Below are 22,262 nucleotides of genomic sequence, written 5' to 3' on the forward strand. Positions count from 1 at the left end.
AAAAACATTCCCAACATTGAACATCCCAACAACAAAAATACACTTAGTAAGGATCTGAGAGTACTCGCAAATACAGACAACTACTTCAAAGCCAATAGCAAATAATGAAAACAAAATCATGCATCTATGTTATAAATCAGTTCACATTTAACATCCAATGAGTTTATTTTAAAAACGTCATTAACAGTCAAGAAAAACCTAACCTTGTGCACTGCCAAGATCCAAACAACGACAGATTTTATATTTCTGAATGAGCATTTGTATATATGCATATGTTTGATTGTAATACCCTACAAACGTTTTTGCTTCATATTTCTATTAAGACAACAATCACACGCTTAATTTATGAGTTTTGAACAGCGGTATACTACTGTTGTCTTTATTTAATTAAATGCGCATTTAAAAGTCAGAATGCGAATACATATGTTCAAACCATTGTAGGTCATTTGTTAAGTACAGTAAAACCTGTATAAATCGGCCGGCTACGTGACTATGAAAAAGGGCCGGTTTGGACAGTGAGCCGGTTTATTCAGGTTTCCGTTTTGACCGGAAATAAATGACGTCCGATATTTTGCATGTAAAAGTTCTCTCTGATTGTACAATTATATCTGATAAATTAAAATACTTTCAATTCGTTTTTCATTGTTTGCATTTGCATCATAATACTCGCGTTGTTTGGATTGTGAGACGAGAGTTTCGATTTACTTCCATGATCCTTAATTTGAAACGTCGGAATTGCCGATTAAAAAGCCTGAATATTATCACACGTAGTTTAATCACTATCGAAACATTGTAGTACAGTGTACAATACCCATTGATTGTTGTCATCCCGGTGTTTTTCGTAATCAGGGTCATTGGTTTAGGGGTTCACAACTGGAAACCAGGATTTCGAAATCACGATGTAAATTTCTTACTCCGCGATTTAAATTAGTTTATCCAAGTTCAATCCGAGATATATTCGGTGTGTCTTTTTGTTTAATTGACATGTGTATGATGTTTTAATAAATAATACAGCTCACTACTGTTCGATTGTAAGTTCACAGTTTAACACCTGACTAATTGATTATCCTGAAAAGCCATATTGTATAAACAAATTTTTTTTGATTGCATATCGATCATTCAAAATTATTAAGACAAACCGGTTTTGACAGGTAATAATTAATGTAATTAAGAGTACTGGGACTGCATCATAAGACCGGAATTCGGAATACACTGGGTCCGGTTTACAAAATTTTCAAGGTTATTTTAACAAAGACTTTGAAGGGGAAAAATGGGACTTTAATTTTCGGCCGGAATGGACAGGAAACCGGTATATTCAGGGTCCGGTTTACTCAGGTTTGACTGTAACAGCAAACAAAGAAATGCTTTGATTCTATTACTGCCCTTGAATTTTGTTCAGATAATATGTTTGTTCAATTTGGAATTACATTTATCGTCAAGTTATCGGAATTCCAATTGGGACGCACTCTATACCACATATTGCAAATCTGTTTCTGTCTTTTAAAGAGTTCCGATTTATTTGTAAAATTATTTACTACCCATCGCAAAAACATCTGAGAAAAAAAAATGACAATACATGTACTTTTAGATATTTGGATGATACATTGGCTCTCAAAAATAATGACATCAGTATGTATACAAAAGAAACTTATCCTGTAGAACGAAAATTAAATAAAGCTAATATTAATTCTGAACACTGATTTTGATATCTAAATCATTAACGGGAATATCTATACCAAAATGTATGATATAAGTGATTATTTTTTTTTCCTATTGTTAATTATTCATTTTTAGATGGTGACATTCCCTTGTCATCATCTTATGGTAATTATATATCTCAATTTGTATGATTGGCTCGAGTATGTACCAATTTTTATGGATCAGATTTTAGGGAGAGAAATTTGTGTATCACTGACAAATTATTAAACCAGGGTTCTCGATATCACAAACTAGTCCAAACATTTACTTAACTTTATCATCGGTTTAAGGATATCATTATAATTCAACATGCATACATCTTATGCGTTCAGGTATTTCACATCCCATTATCAAAGGTACCAGGATTATAATTTAGTACGCCAGACGCGTGTCTCGTCTACATAAGACTCATCAGTGACGCTCACATCAAAATATTTATAAAGTCAAACAAGTACAAAGTTGAAGAGCATTGAGGATCCAAAATTGCAAAAAGTTGTGCCAAATACGGCTTAAGTAATCTATGCCTGGGATAAGAAAATCCTTAGTTGTTCGAAAAATTTTAAGTTTTGTAACAGGAAATTAATTAAAATGACCACATTATTGATATTCATGTCAACACCGAAGTGTTGACTACTGGGCTGGTGATACTCTCTGGGACGAAACGTCCACTAGCAGTGGCATCTCAAACCAGTTGTTGGCATAAAACGGGTTAAATTCTTCTGATATATTTTATGATTGTTTAATACTAAAACCCGAAAGGCAGGAATTGTACTTGATGTTTATTTGATGAAGACATTCGGCTGTTGTTTACTCTTTTGTCGGGTTGTTGTCTCTTCGATACATTCCCGATTTCCTTTCTCGATTTTATTAATAATAATATGTTGATTGCTTTTCATGTACTGATGAAAAATCAAATTAGATACTAATTAAATTACTATACAAAGATCTAACCTCAGTGTTGAATTAGTAAACTTTTAAAATAAGTTATTTGAAGAATCGATTTATTTTCAAGTGCCATTTTTTTTGGCACGGTAAACAACATCACCGTTAAAAAGATGTGCCATTCCGTTTGAAATAAGTTTTCGTCTGAACCTTTAACCATACTTCAAAACCAAGTCTTTATTTAGAATTTTTAAAAATTTGTTATAACGAAATCCCTGACTTAAAATTTTTCGAGTAATACATAGATTAACTTCATTAGAATCATTAACGTCACCACATACACCAGCATAGCAAACACGTTGTGAACCACCGTGAGATGTTCCCAGCTTATCAGGAAAATGTTAAATATGGAACGAAAACTCGTTCCTTTTGACGTTTTGGTGTGGAGTTTCCCGTGTCGAGCTGTATTATGTAATTTTTACATATGTTTGATTTCAAGTAATATAAGTTCCTTTGGGTAAATTTCGACAGTATAGTTAGAAAATTCTTGATTATTTAACGAAAAATAATAATCAGAGTTACCGTTAGGTTTATTGAATTTGTCAATTTATAAATGTAATTTAGACGGGTCTTTACTCAGTCTGGTCATAAACTGTGATTCATAATATTAAATAAGTCTTCTAATAAAGGGGCACAATAAATGCTAAAAAAACTAAAATTACCAAACTCCGTGAATACTTTAAAACGAAAAGTCCCTAATCAAACGACAAAACCAAAGGATAAAACACGTCAAACGAACGAACAACAACTGTCAACTTGGTACAGGCATTTCAAATGTAGAAAATGGTAGATAGAACCTGGTTTTAAAGTGATGTCCATTGTATGACAGTCTCATCAAAGTCCGTTGTTTTACAACGATTTGTGAACAAAATAGGCATAATCGGTAAAAATCAAGGAGAATGGTGGTATGCAGCGTTATCAAATCAAGTTAAAAGTAATGTTAGAATTAATTACAGAAACAGACCGAGATTAAAAATTATCCAGCAGTTCTTTAGAATTTTTAAGAATCCACATTACACAATACCACTACACGAATAAACATTTGCACAGTATATCTGAAGACCCTCTTTCACTTCGAACATAATTTTAGTCAATCTAATTCTTTAATGGAACATGCAGATGCGCCGGCAATGTACCGTTGTTTGTACGGGATTTGTGACGTTTAGGTATCCAATACAAACAAGGTAAATTCTCCAATTTGTTGTTCAATTTAATGTTCATTGACTACCAAACACAAAACAGCCAAAGTCCACAAATTGGTCTTCACAGTTAACAGTTGAAACATCCTGCAAATGGAGGCGGTCGTAAGCTGACCCCCGAGGACAATATGAACAAGTTCAGTGAGAAAACTTTACTTATACCAAGTATTTTTAAATTTGAAACAACGATACATTCAACATATTTTCTTTTAGAGTGTCGTTTAAGTAAATAGTGACAAAACAGTGGTGGTATTACTTCTATAACTAAAGTTTGGGCATTACGAAAATAGAGACTGACACCCTTCTATATTTGTATGTAAAATGACACAAAGGGACACAATTGTAAGAAAATATACACGTTTATGAGGAAAATGAAAGATCCCAGAGTATGTATGCAATGAGGTGCTTTCAGTGAGCAATGTAATATATACATGTTGTGAACAGTGGTTGTTAGTTGAATATTTTATTTTTATATTTAAACTCATCGTTTTGTTGACAAATGACAAAGTTCACGTTTAGCCAATTATGGCCTAAAATTTATCATGATATAAAAAAAGTCAACATTGTCGTTTCTTACATCGATCTATTTCAAAGCCTTTCTGTCTTGATAAAAAATAAATTTCTTCATAAAGGTATTTTTGCTTCGTCTCTAACAGCCTGTTGATATATTGTTAAAAAGAGAAACTTGTGTGCATAATAAGAACATAAATGATTGAGAAACCCTTGTCCATATTTAGTTGGATGAGCCAAAGATACATTATAATATACAGTCACAATCAGTATAAAACATTTGACAGTAACCTAGGGTCAGTTCCTTACACATAAGTTTTTATTACATCTCTATTTTCTATCTTGGACTTTTTTAACATCAATAATATTAATCTTATTCAAATAATAAAATTGAGAATGGAAATTGGGAATATGTCATAGAGACAACAGCCCGATCATAGAGCTGACAACAGTCGAAGGCCACCAATGGGTCTTCAATGCAGCGAGAAACTCCCGCACCCGGAGGAGTACTTCAGCTGACCCCTAAATATATATGTTACTAGGTCAGTGATAATGGACGTCATACTACATTGTACATCAATAAGACAAAAAATCAATAACATACTCATAGATAACAAAAGGACAAAATACATTCTTCAATAACTCAAAAGTTAAAATGTCTTATGAAGAGATTGGTTCCTACTTAAAAAATTTAAAAGCTGCATTTGTTTTACAACACGATTGTATCTCTGAATCTAAAATATCTAAACATTAGCTTACCAAGTTCCTTTTATCTTCAGTTATATCAAAGTCCAACTTCAAACTTCAAATACAGATCATGAAAAATAAACTCCTAAAAATATATGAAACTTGTCTCGCTTTTATACATAGATTTAAGAAAATTCAATGTATAGCACTAGTGGAACCCTCAGGTTGCATTACACCTGCAGAGCCTGATAAATGATCCACACGAATATGTGTTAAGATCGTTCACCATGCTTACATGTTACAAAGCCAACTAGCATAAAGCAGAGGGTGAATAAGGATCAAGAGATGCATGCACTATAAAGTGTGTGTTGTAAAAGAGCAAAAGAGAAGAAACATACATATAATCTGTATTCATTTTTTTCTTGTGACATGCAATGGAAGTTTTATAGGTATTGGAGAAGGAACATTAAAATTCAAGGATAATTTAAAAAAAAATATAACCATGATAACAGACCATCACTGACATTTGACTTTATTGATATTTAAATGAAAAATACTTACTGTGTTACAAATCATAAATAAAAAGAAATCAACGTTTCGATTTTTTAACTCAGTTACTGAAAAAGAGATATACGTCAGTTTAATGTATTTTATCAATATAAGAGAGTGGTAATTAGTTTTTTTTTAGCAACGCTGTCGTCCCTTTCATTTCCAGTGTTGCGGTAATGAATAAGTTTGTGTTCGTGCAATTTTGTTGGGTTTTTCATTTCATTTTGTTTGTGTGTTTGTTTTCCGTTTTTTTTATTCCATGTCCATGTTTTAGGTAAGTACTCTTTATTTCTCATAGTTGTAACGCATTTGACTAAAAGTCACTAAGTCTGGACTTATATAACTTATATATATGTATATTGTTTCTGTTCTCCTTTTGTAATTCTATAGTGACGTCCCATGTCATGTATTCAATAAGGTCCATCATATTAGTTCAATGAATTTAATCATGTGCAATTAGTCATTTGCTAGTGTATGCTAAAATGTAAATGCAGGATTGTCATGTCTATTTATCAGAACTGCCTGATCTCTAAGAACGACTGAGTAATAATTTGTGGTACCTTTTACTTTAATATCTACAATTTGTTTATTTCTTGTGCTTCTTTTTTTCAGGTTTTTATTTCACACTCACAGTGCTTTTATGTTCCACCCACCTCCCTCTACCCTTTTATCACCCTCAAATGATAATATGTCAATACAATTATTTAAATACTTTATTGTTATTGTTATTTCGAATGCTTTATTTCCATGAGGAGAGAAACAATATTTTATCATTCATTATATTTCTTTTCTGATATAGAATAAAGTATAAGGGGCACAACTTTGACGGGAAATTTAATACCGACAGAGGAAAAATCATATAAAGTTAAAAGCACTTGAGTGACGTTTTTGAAATTTTTACACTAAATTGTCCATCTTATTGGCTCTTGAGATTTCCATGGTAAGGATATATATAACACCCTTTATATTAAAAAAAAAATATTTCAGGGAAGGATCGCTTTTGGCATTTTGAATATTTACTCAAAATAAATAAATGAATGGTTATTTTAACAAATAGATTTCATAATAATTCACCACAGTCAATTTTTTCTTGGTATCATGCAGCACACATAAGAGTTATCTTTTCTTTTCCCTCAATCGGCAAGTAGAAACGCTATAATTTCTCTTCTATTGTCTCTGGATTTCGTAATAACTAAGAGTTCAAATACAAAAACAGAATTTAAGCCTAAAATGAAAGTTAAATGGGATACAGCAGACTTGTCGAAGTACACTAAGATAATTAATGAGAGACTTATTACGTCTCTACAAGACATATAAATACAAAAGTTGATATAGAAACAGGTTTTCAGGATATAACTGCTGTAATAGCAAAAGCCACCAATGAGATCGCACAAAAACGAAAAACTCGGAAGAATAAACCTAAATTAAAAGTAATGTCTGACGAAATATTGAAAGCTATTAGGAATAAGAAATCAGCATTTTATTATTGGACAGCAAAAGGACGGCCAACTGATTGTTTAGATCCTTTTCTACTTGAAAAGAAAAATTACGACATAGGAATGAAGATAGTTATCAAAGGTACCAGGATTATAATTTAGTACGCCAGACGCGCGTTTCGTCTACATCAGACTCATCAGATTTGTAGACTAGAAGTTGCACAAAAACTTGTACAAGAAAGAAATAAAATTATTAAAGTAAGATCATCAAACAAAACTCTCTTCTATAAACTTATCAACAAGCAACGTGGAAAACTACTCAGACGTATAGATGAGCTTAATGTAAGTGACAACATTTATAACACACCAGAGCAAATAATGGAGGGTTGGAAGATGCATTTTGGACAATTAGCAGAAAACACTCCAGATGCAAATTTTGATTCAAATTATTTAAAGACTACAGAAAATGAATATAAACACACCATTGCACTCTGCAGTGAGCAATTGATACATGTTGATGTAACACAGGAAGAACTTTTAAAAGCTACAGACAGTTTGAACCGAAACAAGGCAGCAGATTTCTATGGCATCACAGCTGAAAATATTATCCATGGTGGTGTCAACCTTTTAACATATTTACAAGCTTTAATCAACAAGTCTTTTAAAAAACATTTTATTCCTGATTCACTCAAAATTGGAACCCTCTTTCCAGTATTTTAAAATAAAGGCGACTGTAAAAATGCGAAAAACTACAGAGGAATTACTTTAAAACCAACATTTTCAAAAGTAATAGAGAAGATCCTAAAAATTAGAGAGAACTGTAAAATAATATTATGTCAAAATCCTTTACAAAGAGGTTTCACAGAAAATTCATCACCATTACTTTGTGAACTTATAGTAGAAGAATTTGAAAGAGAGAATAAAGATCTTAAACGCCCAACATGGAAGGTCTTCTGGATGCAACATCTGCCTTCGATGTAGTGGTTCATGCAAACCTAATTAAAAGACTCATCAATATGGTTTTTTAAATCAATCAATCTTATTGATAGACAATCTATACCAAAATGCAGTTTCATATGTCAAATGGGACAATAGCTTTTCAGAAGATTACTTTAAAATAGAACAATGTGTTCGACAAGGCGGAACTCTCAGTGCCGACTTATATAAACTATATATAAATCCTCTTTTAATTTTCTATGTAACTCTGGACTTAATGGAAAAATTGGAAACATAAATTGCTGTGCACTAACCTGTGCAGACGATGTTGCACTACTTGCCTGTAACCCATTGGATATACAAACAATGGTAAATATTGCCGTAAATTTCAGTAAGCGCGAAGGATACCATCTACAACCTTCAAAAAGCGTAATTTTACCTGTAAAAAGCAAAATTAAAACTATAGAAACTAATTAAGGATTTTGGAAATTAAACGATACTGTAATGCCAGTAGTAGACAAAGCTTCACATATCGGAATAACGAGATCTCAAAACAATTCTGCACAAACAACTGTTGAAGAAAATTTGAAAAAAAAACAAAAGTGCTATCTACAGTCTTATGGGAACTGGTCTGCATGGGGAGAATGGTCTTGATCCTGAAACCTCAATTACAATGTTGAGAACATATATTCTTCCAATACTAACCTATGGGCTTGAAATTGTGTTACCAAAAGGCAAAATTCTCGACAATTTACAGATCCAATACAAAAAGGTACTTAAGCAAATTCTTTCGCTAAATATTAATATTGCTGATCCTGCTGTGTACGTAATATCTGGTTTACTACCCATAAAAGCAGAAATACATTTCAAAATCCTTTCATTGTTTGGAAATATTGCAAGAGCAAATAAACACTCATCTAAGTGGAGGCTAGCAGAAAGACAACTACAGATTAAGAGCTTTGATGGTAACAGCTGGTTTATAGATATGAAAAAGATCTGTATCAAATATAATCTAGAAAACCCATTATCACTACTTTATAATGAAATGTCAAAAGGAAAATGGAAGAAAATTACTACAACAGCAGTACATCAATATTGGACAACAAGAATTAATGAAGAAATAATGTATTACTCCAGCCTGAAGTACATTCCAACATCATCATTTAAAGTTTAGAAAATTCATCCGTTTGCCTTCGCGAATTGTGCTAATCAAAGAGACATCAACAGAATCCCAATAAGAGTAATAACTGCAACTGCAACCTACATTCTACAGACGAAGAGAGCAGCAAAACAACGTTGATCCAACTTGTAGATTATGTGACGAGGCAGAAGAATCGTTATCACACTTTATGCTGTGTTGTAGAGCACTAGATCAAATTCGTACACCAGTATTGAAAAACATTATATGTAAATGTAGTGAGCTTTTTGCTTTGCTTTGCAACATTTTGATATTCAGCTAGACATTTTGCAACTAATTATTAATCCATTCTACTATGCTGGCATTGTTGAGTCAGAAAATGATATAAGCTGTAGAATTGAAGTAGTAGGAGGAAGATGAAGTTTAAAGTCAGATAGAAAGATCGAAAAGGGTTTTTGCAGATCGACTAGGCTAAATATTATAAATAGAATTTTTATATTCCTATTTTAATAGTATACAGACAATTTTTATCTTTTACACATAAAAGAATAAATAAGTATCGTAATGCTCATAGTATAAATATATTGATGGATTAATAGTCTATACTATTGCGATGGTGGAACAACTTTTATTGTTTTACCTCATATACGGAGGTGTGCCTATATTGGCAGAAATTTATTGGATACAGATACAGATACAGATACTAGAATTAGTTAAAACCTCAACGCCAATTGACGTCATATTTGAAATTGTAAAAAATGACAAAAAACGACGTCACTTTTAATTTGTAAAACAGAACATCAAAAATAAAAAATGACGTCACATTTGAATGAATAAGACTAGCTGTCAGAAAAAAGATAGAATGAGGATTGATTTAATATTATATTTGCACTAAATACTGATATTACATTTCATAATACATTCATAATACAGACGTTCACAGGCTGATGAAAACATAAAAACTAACCGCAGACAAAAAAGCTATACCAGAAAATGATTCCAAAACTTTTTTACTAGCACAATGTCCGTATTGTCACCCCAAGACAAAAGAACTATGAAGTGATTACACGTTATCTTATCGTAAAAGAAAGTCGTGTGCACCTTTCACATTAATTTTAGGCTTGTCTATATGCACTTATTTGCACTTAAAATCTTTAGAACAAACTTTTAAATTGTTTTATATTCTCAAGATGATTAGCATAAATAATAACATTCAAATTTCTTTTTTTTTCTCTCTCGAAAACGCAATGTACAGGTTAATCAATAAAGCTGTTAGTGCGTACTCATATATAAGATGTGATTTCGACCTGCAATAATTCTTTTACGTTTTAAAAATGGATTACCTGAACTGTATTTTGCAAAGGGTTTAGGAAATTTTGGTTTTTCAAATTCGTACTTATATAGTTAAAAGTTCATAGTTCACGAAGTCTACTTCCTGTTAGACATTACTTATCATTCAGACAGAGAATTATGTAAATAGTTCATGTTTTGAGGAATGGTATCAGCTTGATCAAGGTTTACTGGATATGAAAACAATTACACTCCTACGAACATACTACACTACTGTCCTATCCCAATATAAATTTACTGTCTATTCGCCATTTTCTGCATTTGAAAAAAAGGAATTTGACAGATGTCCGTCCATTCGTTTGATGTGTTTTCACAATTGATTTTGCCATTTGCCTTGTAACATTCCTCGGAGTTCATTTTTTTTAAAAAATATTTTTTGTTATGATTTGCCTAATAAATGCAGAATATTGTCCTAGTTTCCATGATTAAAAAACTTATTCTTAAGTAGATAACCAAGTGTTAATAAGCAAGGCACTGATTGTTCTAATTTCAGGACCACAAGTGACATAAATGTTATATCATTATAAGACCATTCATATTAAAGTAGATGACCAAGTGTCAATCCACTGTTTGATTTCCCTGGTGATTTAGTGACTAATTCAAAGGGATACTAGGGCATGCAACTGTCGAGTGATTTGTCATTACAACAAAGGTACTTTTTGAACTAAAACCCCGATTGTTTTTTTTGTTGTTGTCAATTATGGATTCACATTTTCCTAAAAAATGAGTTTTGGGAGTGTATTGTGGTGTGTTTGCTCGACGAATATTCTTTTCCAATGCGTTTTAGAAGACAACGGGTTCCAACTCCCGTGCACATATAATTTGTTCAGGATTTGTGACTAGATAGCCGTTGCTGTTTCAGTTTGAGTATGATTTTCTAAACTTTGGGTTTGTTTTTAAAATTATTTCGCTTGTCTAAGGTTCGTTTTTTCTGTAGACACAGTAGGTGTGAACCTAGTGTCGGGATTCGTTACACTTACCGTTTGTTTTTTCATAGAATTTATTGATTTTATGCTTATGTTACACCACGAGTTACAAATGGTGAAGTTGAAATCACCCCTTCGTAAATTTTTATGGACACCATAACGAGCTTGTCGACCGTTACGGAATATCAGTTTCATATCGTATATTTTTCTTAATGATATGAAACCGAGAATTTCAAATGATGAAGTTGAAAGCATCCCATTGTAAATTTTACGGACGCCATAACGAGTAGGTAGACTATCAGTTTCATAGATGATATCTTATATTTTCTTAGTCTCATAACTTCAATCCCATTCCCTTTTCAAGAATGTGACCTACCTAATTAAACTTTTTACCGGTTGTGTATAAACATTCGCAACACAATGGGTGTCACATATGGAACAGGATCTGCTAACCGTTCCGGAGCACTTTAGATCATCCTCATTTATTTGTTGGTTCGAATGGCTTAGTCTTTATTTTTCTTTGTTGTGTCTTGTGTACTATTGTGTGTCTGTGTGTCTGTTTTCTGCTTTTGGTCATGGCGTTGTTAATTTATTTTCGATCTTTGAGTTGAAATGTCCCTCTGGTATCTTTCGCCATTTTTTTTAGACTGATACATTGCTTAGTGAGATCGTTTATGTTATAAGACTGAGGATAAGTGCACTGTCTTAATGATGACGTGATGTTGACTTACTAGTATTTGTTCGGGATGTAGATGAAAATCCGTGATTTCTATCAACACAGCATCTATTTATAATTTGTGTTATGTCTGTGTGAATCAGTATCTATTTTTAATGTTTATTATGTCTGTATGAGTCGGCATTTGTTCATAATGTTTATTTTGCTTGTATAATTCATTGTCTTGACGCTTTATTTCTAAGAAAAAGTGTGTAACTAAAGCTTGTTTTGATCTTTTTTCTGTCACTATTCTTCCTTATATCCTTTTGGATATTCTATACTGATCTCAGGAGGGCAACTGGGTGTTTTACAACACTTTCCTTGAGCAGGTTCACGGAGTGTACACGATGTAGGCAGATCCCATTTATAACATCTGCAAAATAAACAACTTGTTCTTAATTACTTATCACCATAAAAAACATGATCACAGAACAACAAACAATTGCTGTCAATAAATCAGTTTTCATATTGGCAATCATACAAGCAATTATTTTATTTTATCATTGTTTATACATCATTACTTCAGACTCGTAGTTTTTCTACTTTTTTTTTGTTTTTCAATTGTAACATGTGTAAAGACAAAAACTGATAGGGAGAAAACATGCAAAAGTTCAGTATAAATAAATCATTAATATACAAATTATTGGCTTTGTCTTTTTTACTATTGACTTGTATATGCATAGCCAAAACAAACCATACATATTTCAAAGATTTTATGACTGTAATTCATCTCAAATTAACAGTGAGGCATTACACACAGAATAACAAAACAGTCTCACCTCACTGGAAGTTTGAGACGGTAATAAGTTTGTGGGTCACATTCGTGAAACGATCACGAAATTGAAGTAACGACAACAACAACATATCCGCTATCATCGGTGAAACGGAAATTCCATACAGAACAACCAACTCGTGATGGGGTCCGTGAAATTTATAGATAGATGATTTCAAATTTACCGTTTGGTACTCTTGGATTTATAGCTTTCATGTGAGTAGCAACCTTCTGCCAAGGAAATAACGATAGGAAAAAACAACCCGGGAATATCGTATCAATTTGGATATAAATTCTCCGTATTCAGGCGCTGCTGGATTGTTGATACATAGAAATGGAAGGTTCACAATTTGGAATCTAAAATTATTTCTCTTTTGTCGTCAAGCGACTCTCATTGTGAATTACTAAGTGCATACAAGCTTTGCTGTCCAAATGCAAAAGTTATGACAAAGATGAAAAAAATCAGTTTAACCACTTTCTGTCACCACAACACAAAATCATTAACATTACGAAAGTCTGACAAAATAATATAAAACAACATAAGAATTGAAAACATTGAAAAATCAAAATGCCTTTTTTTGTTTTTTAATATTAACCTGTTTTTTTTATTTTCGTGTTGATTATTTATCCAGTTAAAGTGTTCCTCCATTTAATATTTTTCTTATTTTTAAACTCATCATAATTCTCATGACAGTTATCTCTATCTATAATAATATTCAAGATAATAACCAAAAACTGTAAAATTTCTTTAAAAACACCAACTAGTTGTCGGATTCGGGTCTCGAGGCCAATACAGCAAACCTGTAATCGATACCATTGCCAATACAGAAACAGCCAGGTTATAACACTATATTCATCACTTAACTTATTGCGATTAATAAGCTTAAGAAATTTCATCATATATTACGGATTACAAATGTGTCGAGGTTTGTGATTGGATGTCAGCATATATTCAGGAAACTGCAGGGGTATATACGACGTTTTTATCCCTAATTGGAACCTCAAAAACGTCATCATAACACTGGTTACTATGTGACGTAGTCAAAAGCTATCAGACTGTCAGAGGCTCACAGAGGGAAAATAATGACGTGCTTCAGTCAATAATACATTTTAATGCAAATTACGCAATTAGCACTTTTAATACTTAAATTTAATGTTAAAGGTGTTATTATAAATTATAATATACACGATAAAATTATGTTCACAGCTAATTAGAAAATCCTTCACGTATGCCGATAATATTACGTTGGGTTTTTCAATATATATGTGTTGTCAACAAATACCTGCATTGGAAACTAACATTAAGTCAGGGGTAATCCGTAATATATGTGTAATTCAGGTCTCAGACAGGGTATATACTGTGACATTCCCGGCTTAGTGCTTATATCTCCTTCGCCTTCGGCTCAGGGGATATAAACTCTAAGCCGGGAATGTCACAGTATATACCCTGTCTGAGACCTGAATAACATATAATATAGTCACATATATATACATCTACAGATATAGGAAGATGTGGTGTGAGTGCAAATGAGACATTTCTCCATCCAAATAACAATTATACTCAAATGCACTCATGTTTAGCGAATGGTCCTACGACACGATCAGTGAACAAAACTTAATTGGATCGACACGTAAAGAAACGATCATTGTCATTGGTCGCTTCAAACCTGATTCGACCTTCAAGCGCTGAAGCTCCGCCCAGACACACATGCTAACAACTCACAAACTCACATGATAAACATAGTAAAAGTTATGTGAATGAATCAATGGGTGAAATGTGTATTTGTTTACACATATGATCGGGAGTTTCCCTTGCAATTCTAGTTTTGATGTGTGAATTTTATAAATGTACAAGTCTTTTGTTTTACGTTTGATCAATGTTAGATATCTTTTCACGGCGTCACGGAGATATAAAGTCAATTAAATCCCATGCACATGCAGAGGCGGATCCAGCCTCAAAATGTGCAAGTTTTTTCTGTATTTAATTTTGTTTTTTTGAAGGGGGGTATACAATAGGAAAAATGGGTGTTCCAACCAGTCCATACGTCTCCATTTAAAAACATTGATCGTCAATGTATTCGCCACTGACATGTTATTTCTGTTTTTAAATGTTTAAAAAGGAAGAAGATTACGTCAATAATTAATAAACGACAAAAATATAAAAAAAAAATGTCCAAGGTACAAATTCAATTAGAAAGGAAAGCCTTAAATAACTAACTAAACCATATGGTCAATCGACGGAAGGAATGGATGTCATATTCCTTACTTGGTGCTGTATATATTTTGTTGTTACCCAATTATACGTAAATCAAATGTATCTGATTTTATGCCCTTTATGGGCCCTGTAATTTGGGAAATACAAAAATGTCTATTCTATTCTATTATATATGTCGGTCTAGTACACTACATGCACTTCGAATTTGTGGATTATATTTCATCGGGTATGGAAAATCTTAAATTTCCGTGTCAATAGGCAAACCAACATGAAACATTTGACACAAAATAAAAAGCTAACAAAACATGTTTAACTCCGCCACATACTAATTGTAAGAGCCTGTCCAAACCAGGAGCCAGGATTTAGTGATTGTCGTCTGTTGATGTGGGCATATTTGTTTTTCGTTTATATCGATTTTACATAAATTTTGTCATTAGAGTTCTTGTTTAAACTTCATTTGTCATTTCGGGGCCTTTTATATTGGACTATGCGGTTGCTCATTATTGAAGGACGTACGGTGACATATAGATTTAAATTTCTGTGTCGTTGGATCTCTTGTGGAAGAGTCGCATCATTGACAATTATACCACATCTTTATATGTACCACATATCAGGCGCTTAATTATTTTTTTTTGTAAATATGTGACAAATGCTAAACATCACAACATATAATAATAGCTAATATCAACGGCGATGTATATTTTTTACCTTGTTATATGTTTTACTTGTGCATTGATTTTGTTCGAAAAGACGAAACACTTTATATCTGGTCATTGCTATTCTTTTTGCAACCATTTCGCACTTCATCAAAAATTGGCATACATGTAGTATGCTAAGCGTTCTGTTTAACTGTTAATATAAAAAAAAACATGTTTTGTTCACATCTTCTGGTGTCCATATAAAATTGAGAATGGAAATGGGAAACATGTCATAGAGACAACAGCCCAACCATAGAACAGACAACAGCAGAAGGTCACCAACAGGTCTTTAATCCAGCGACAAATTCCTGCACCCGGGGGCGTCCTTCGGCTGGCCCCTGGGCAAATATATATACTAGTTCAGTGATACTTGCAATGAACGCCATACTAAACTCCAAATTGTATACAAGAGACTAAAATTAAAAATAAATACAAGACTTACAAAGGTGAGATGCTCCTGACTTGGACATAAATAGTTTTCTCATTAACAATCATGCACATTGCATTTCACCAGTGGGGGGAGGGGAGGAAATTAAACTTCCATTAAACGACGTGTCATGCCCAAGGTTCAGAATTGAATATATAAATAACACAAAATTGCCGAAAATAGGCCGCCTGGTGGTTACAGTTATTTTGGTTCAACAAACTGTACGACAAGGGTTTTACTATTTGTTGATGGATTTGTTCATATATAAAAATAATCTTTTTATCCGATGGATAGATGGCCCATTTACAATCATACTACATCTCCATATTTGTACATTACGATCCGAACATTCGAAATGCATCAGGGTCATTATTAACGATTTTGCTTTGCTTGGTAAGAACTGAAGTTGTCACAGACAGGATGAAAACTTATATATTGCCGAACAGACTACGAAAAGAACTTTGCCAAATGTTGAAATCCGAGCCAGACATTTTTTTTGGAGGGGGGGGGTATTGATAGTCGTTTCTTAACAATCATACTGCATCTCTATATCATTGTATCATCGGATGGTTTCACCCAACAAAATGGAGGCCATAGTGGGAATAATTTTAAGTCCCGCAAGGGAACTGATGGTTTTCTCCTAACAAAGAAAACATCAATATAACTGAAAACTAGAAAATTAAAAACAAATTTTAACAATAATAATGTTTCACCAAGTCTTATGGCCAATCATATTTCTTATACATAAAGAACTCCGTGATGTCAATATCATGGAAATTTGCGTTAAATCCAAATTATCATCGTTTAAAGTTCAACTGATCAACCTTTTTTTAACGTTTTGACTATACGTTTTAATGCACAACATGAAATAATGTCTTTCTGAACTAAAAATAAATGAAAGCACGAAAAATTGCATTTTCGGAGTTTAACTAAGAGTATAATGCAAATGTTAAATATTCTACAGTTTTCGCTTCTTTGGAGGTAAACAGGCAATATACTCCGACTCATCCTCGAATGCATCAGGACCTACTGTGTCCATCTCAGTACACCCAAAACTAGGGGACTGCGTCGGATTGCTTTGAAACAAGACAAAAGCAGAACTGAAGGTAACCCAGTGCTAATCTATGGATCAGAAAACAGTTCATATAATATAATACTCTTCTGTTGAAATATATGATAAAGCGTATAATACATGGCCTAAAGGCCCTTGGGCTGATATTGATGTCTCGGGATGATACGACATATGATACGGATGTTGCCATGTATTATTCTCTATTTAAACGTGGATGAGACCCGGGGTTTTTACAGGTAAATTACTCAAGCAAAACGACCTCGATGTATCTATCGTTTAGGCAGAATCAATTTGCGCCAATTGTAGGTTTTTGTTTCAAACTTTAAATGCGTACAGTCTTAGTAAAGTCGCATGTTTCACAATTTAAACAAGCGAATGAATAATAGGGCGCCCGAATAATACACGTGACATGTTCATATATAAGGAATTAAAATAAAAACATTAAAATATATATGCACACGCGGTTTAAAAATGCAAAACTTGTGAATCTGTTGAAAATAAAATAGTTAGATATATAACATGATTTCGATTTGCTCAAATGCACTAGATCTTTATCGCATATATACATGCGTTTCAAAAATTGCCAAGTTCTATGAAAACTCGTGGCATGTAAGTTACGTGTGGTCCTTTGCAACTATTTACAAAACTTTATGTATTCCTGTATATTTACCGTTTCTCTTTTTTCTGTTTTACTATAATAATTCTTTATTCCGTAAGAAAATATACAGCTCATAGGATTAAATACATACACAAATTATACAGTTTACTATATTGTACTCGTATGTAAATGTAGACACGGAAAACTACACAGAAATTATTTATTGTGTACATAATTTAAATCGATGTATTTCATATTTTCGGTATTGACTGTAAAAAGTGCTTGAGTGCAGTATGAGTAAAATACAGAATTAGCTCTACCTTTTTTATATTTCTTTATTTTAGAGGTAAGCTGCTGGCCAAGTTTCACTTATTCTGTCGCAAATCATTTACTTCTTTCAACTTTTACGTTTGCATCAGGACGACCTTAAACACGAAAAACTTTCTTTTTTTTTAGAATGACATTCGTTACTTCAAACAAAGATCGCTTTTATCTTCTTTTTTTTGCAGTAAAAGACCGGTTTGTTTAAAAAAAACTTTCATACAATCGACTGAACGAAGTATAAGCTTCAGGAAGGTCAAGGATTATAACATATTTTTCGTAATTCTGAAAAATTCAAAGGTCGATTTGAAGCTTAATACCTACAAAAAAATCTCAATGAGCGAGAAGACTTTCATTTTAGTAATCTCTGGTGTATTTATGATGGCTTGGTTTAAAGCGAGAACAGACGAACTATGCTTACTAGTGCTGCATAAAAAAAACATGAGGATATGGTTTGTCTTTTATTACAAATTTGACTCCAATATAGATAATTTTTGTCTCATAGAAAAATCGGTATTTTTTACCGATAATTTATTTTTCGATTTTTATCGGATATAAGATTTATTTTGAAAAATACAAACCGGATAGTTATTTATTAAAGTTTCGTATGCATCATAAATCAAGCTCCGGCAACTTTTGACTTGTTCTAATATAAATAGTAATGATTTTCATCTGAGAAAAAGATAGATATTTTTGTCGTGATTGGAAGAATCGTAAAAGTGTTATTTTTCTAAATTCTGTTTGTTTAATCGGACATCGTAGAGTTTTAATTTGATTTCTTTTTGCCGAACTGGACTTCCTATTGTGTATTGATTTGAAACATGAACGCGGACCTCGATGAGAACACCTGGATTGAAAGTTTGCAAACGTTCCGACCAATGAAATTCATTTTAATATGTAACGAGAGCACCTAGATGAAATATTTTATCTATACTACAATCAGTTTTAACTTAGAAATTTCCGCTCAAATATATAGGAAAGAAAATTATATGAAAGCAACAATGCAGAATGTTTCTTTTCCATTTTTTTTTTAACAATGTTTATGTTCATTTCAATTTGGTAAGTAGACTTATATTAAATACCCAAAACGTAAATGTATGTTTTCTTTTAAAACATTAAAAAACGTAAGAGTATGCCGACAAATAGTCTGTCCAGGTCGTTAAACTTAAATCAACTTACCCATCTTTATCGCAGACTAAAATTTATCTCATATATACAGAATACATGTTCATTTATTACAAGTACGTCAGGGTGCATGCTAGCACAATAATCTTTTTACAGAATCATAAGAACAATATTTTATTTTATATTTGTTTCTCTTCAACAATTAACGCCCGATTTGGCCAGTGACCGGTATTACAATTTAACACAGTTTTAAAAGTTCAGTGGGCTGCTACTTTATTTAGAATTTTGAGCATGCCTTTCTGTTTATCATATTCAACGTCAACATTATCTTCGTCAATTTTATTATTCAACAATATCTTTTTTTTCATTACAAGCTTTTCCAAATATCAATATACAGCAAGAGAATGAATATATGTTGCTTCCCGGAAATATATGACACATCGATTTAAATTTTGTACACAATAAATTATTTCTGTGAAGTTTTCCGTGTCTACATTTGATTTACGAGTACAATATAGTAAACAGAAAAAAAGAGAAACGGTAAATATACAGGCATACATAAAGTTTCGTAAATAGTTGCAAAGGACCACACGTTACTTAAGATAGATACATCGAGGTCGTTTTGCTTGAGTGATTTACCTGTAAAAAGCCCGGGTCTCATCCATGTTTAAAACGAATTAATGCATGTTTGAAATAGCTTAACAGGGGCGTGGCCTATTAGTTTGACGCAACTAACCACTAACTTGATTTCAATTGATCGACTGCAGAGAAATCTATTTGACTGGCGTTAAAATGAATTAATATGAATTGAAATGAATTAAATATAATTTTTAATTTTTGTCAATCTTTATCAAATAATGATCAATCTCATTTAAATAGCGTTAACACGTTTTTGTCCGATCAAGTTAAATTCGGGTTACTAGTGTACACATCTGTGGTCCTTCGCAAACTCCAAGTTCGCAATTCCGCTTCGTATGTCCTAGTCTCATGTGACACTGTCCACACTGAGATTTAGTTTTGTCAATCTTTATATTTGGATTGGTGAACTTTTTCTCCAAAGACTTGAGGTGTTCTTTATCGCTTTCAAACTCCACACTTTTAACATGAACTTCATCTTCTAGCTCATCAATCAACAACTGTAATGGAGATCTGTACACACTTTTTCGTAACTGACGCTTACAATCGGACTCAAGTGCTTCAACAAGATCTCTGCTGGATTCGAATAAGCATTTCGGTTCCATAACATCTCTCTTATCTGTTGAAAACCCACTAACTTGTGGAGAGCATCCGTCAAAAATTCTCAATTTCATCCGTCTCATGTATGTTCCCTCGATCTCCCTTGAGCATCTAAAGGCTTCCGATATACACGTATCACTAACAGCAATTATCCAGTTTTCTTCATCGTCGAGATATTGGATTCCAAACATTTTCCCTACTAAGGCTAGGTATCCGACACTGAATGTCACTTTTTAATTCCTCATACGTGCATGGAGTTTCTGGAATATTGAACTTTCTTATTTTCCCAGGCCCATACGTTACTTGAACTTTTGTCGTGTCCATGATCAAGATCTTTGTTCTGTGGCTGAAACTCGTGCATCCAAAGCTACATTCGGTTTAGTCTATTTCTAAACATCAGGTCATTTAAGCTTCAAACATGTTAAATGAACTGTTAGAGATCAAAGTTATCAGTGTACTAAACCCCCTCTTCTGGACGATACCACTGGGCTTTTTTTGTTTTTTGAAAGGTAAGCTTTACACACTTTCCGTATACTAAAGTTATTTGAGGGTGTGGATGGGGTTTACAAAACAAAATTACAAAAAATATTTTAAAACTGCAAGACGAGAGTATAAAATAAGAAAGAAGGATTAGAGAAAATTATCGAATAATGGGTGCAAATCTATAAAGAATACAGAAAATGACCTCAAACGTGAATTATAAAATACACAAATGAAAGACCCCACATTCAGACCCTTTTAAATTGTTTTAGTAAAACAAGTTGTAAGGAACATTGTATTAACATATTTATGGATTTCATGAAATATATTAAAAAAAACACCACAAAAATAACATTTGAGCCTTTTTTAATCACAAAGTCACATCTGAAAAAGGGCACGAACCAAATCGATAAGTAGAACAAAAGGAGACAACACAATTGACCCAATATAAAAAGTAGGAAACCACAAAAATACCCCCCCCCCCGTTTCCCCCCGAAAATAACAGATTACAGAGGCACCATTTCATTTAAATTTAGTTATACAATTCTTTAAAAAAGAATTGAAGCAGTTGCATAGTCCGAAAAATGTATATTTTCCTTTCTGTTAACCGAAACGTCATTAAATTCATTTATTATTTATTTTTTTAACCCCATAAGATCAGTCATTTTTTGTTTGCGAAAATAAGAATAGAAAACAGTTATCTATGTATTAACCCGCCCATATTATTTAACTAAGCCAATCGCATACATCCATTAATAAGCTATTTCGCGCTCACTTAATATTTGGCGCATTTCTGAATAGATTGCCGGAACCTTACCGATTATAATAAAAATGGCAACAAAGAAAAATATTTACGGTCGGGAATACTTAGCAGGAAAGGCTACCGGGCGAGACATGAGAAGTTTAATAGTACAGGAAATGATAAAACTGGTGAAGTACCAAGAGGAGTGTACACAAAAATCGCCGACAAATTTAAGATCAACAGACAATCTGTAACAAATTTCTGGAAGAGATATGTGTCAGAAGGATCAATCTCACAGAAAAAGAAAGAAAAAAACAATGCTTGGAAGAAGAAAATTAGATGAACCAGACGTCAGATTAATTGAATTTATTAAGAAAGAAAATCCCCCAATTACAGCCAGGGAACTGAAGGATACGTTACTTCGTTATTCGCCTGCGAGTGCTAATGTAGATGTGTCAACAATTTATCGCACAATGTCCAGAGATCTTGA

The sequence above is a fragment of the Mytilus trossulus genome, chromosome 6 (assembly GCF_036588685.1).
Source record: "Mytilus trossulus isolate FHL-02 chromosome 6, PNRI_Mtr1.1.1.hap1, whole genome shotgun sequence".
Lineage (NCBI taxonomy): Eukaryota > Metazoa > Mollusca > Bivalvia > Mytilida > Mytilidae > Mytilus > Mytilus trossulus.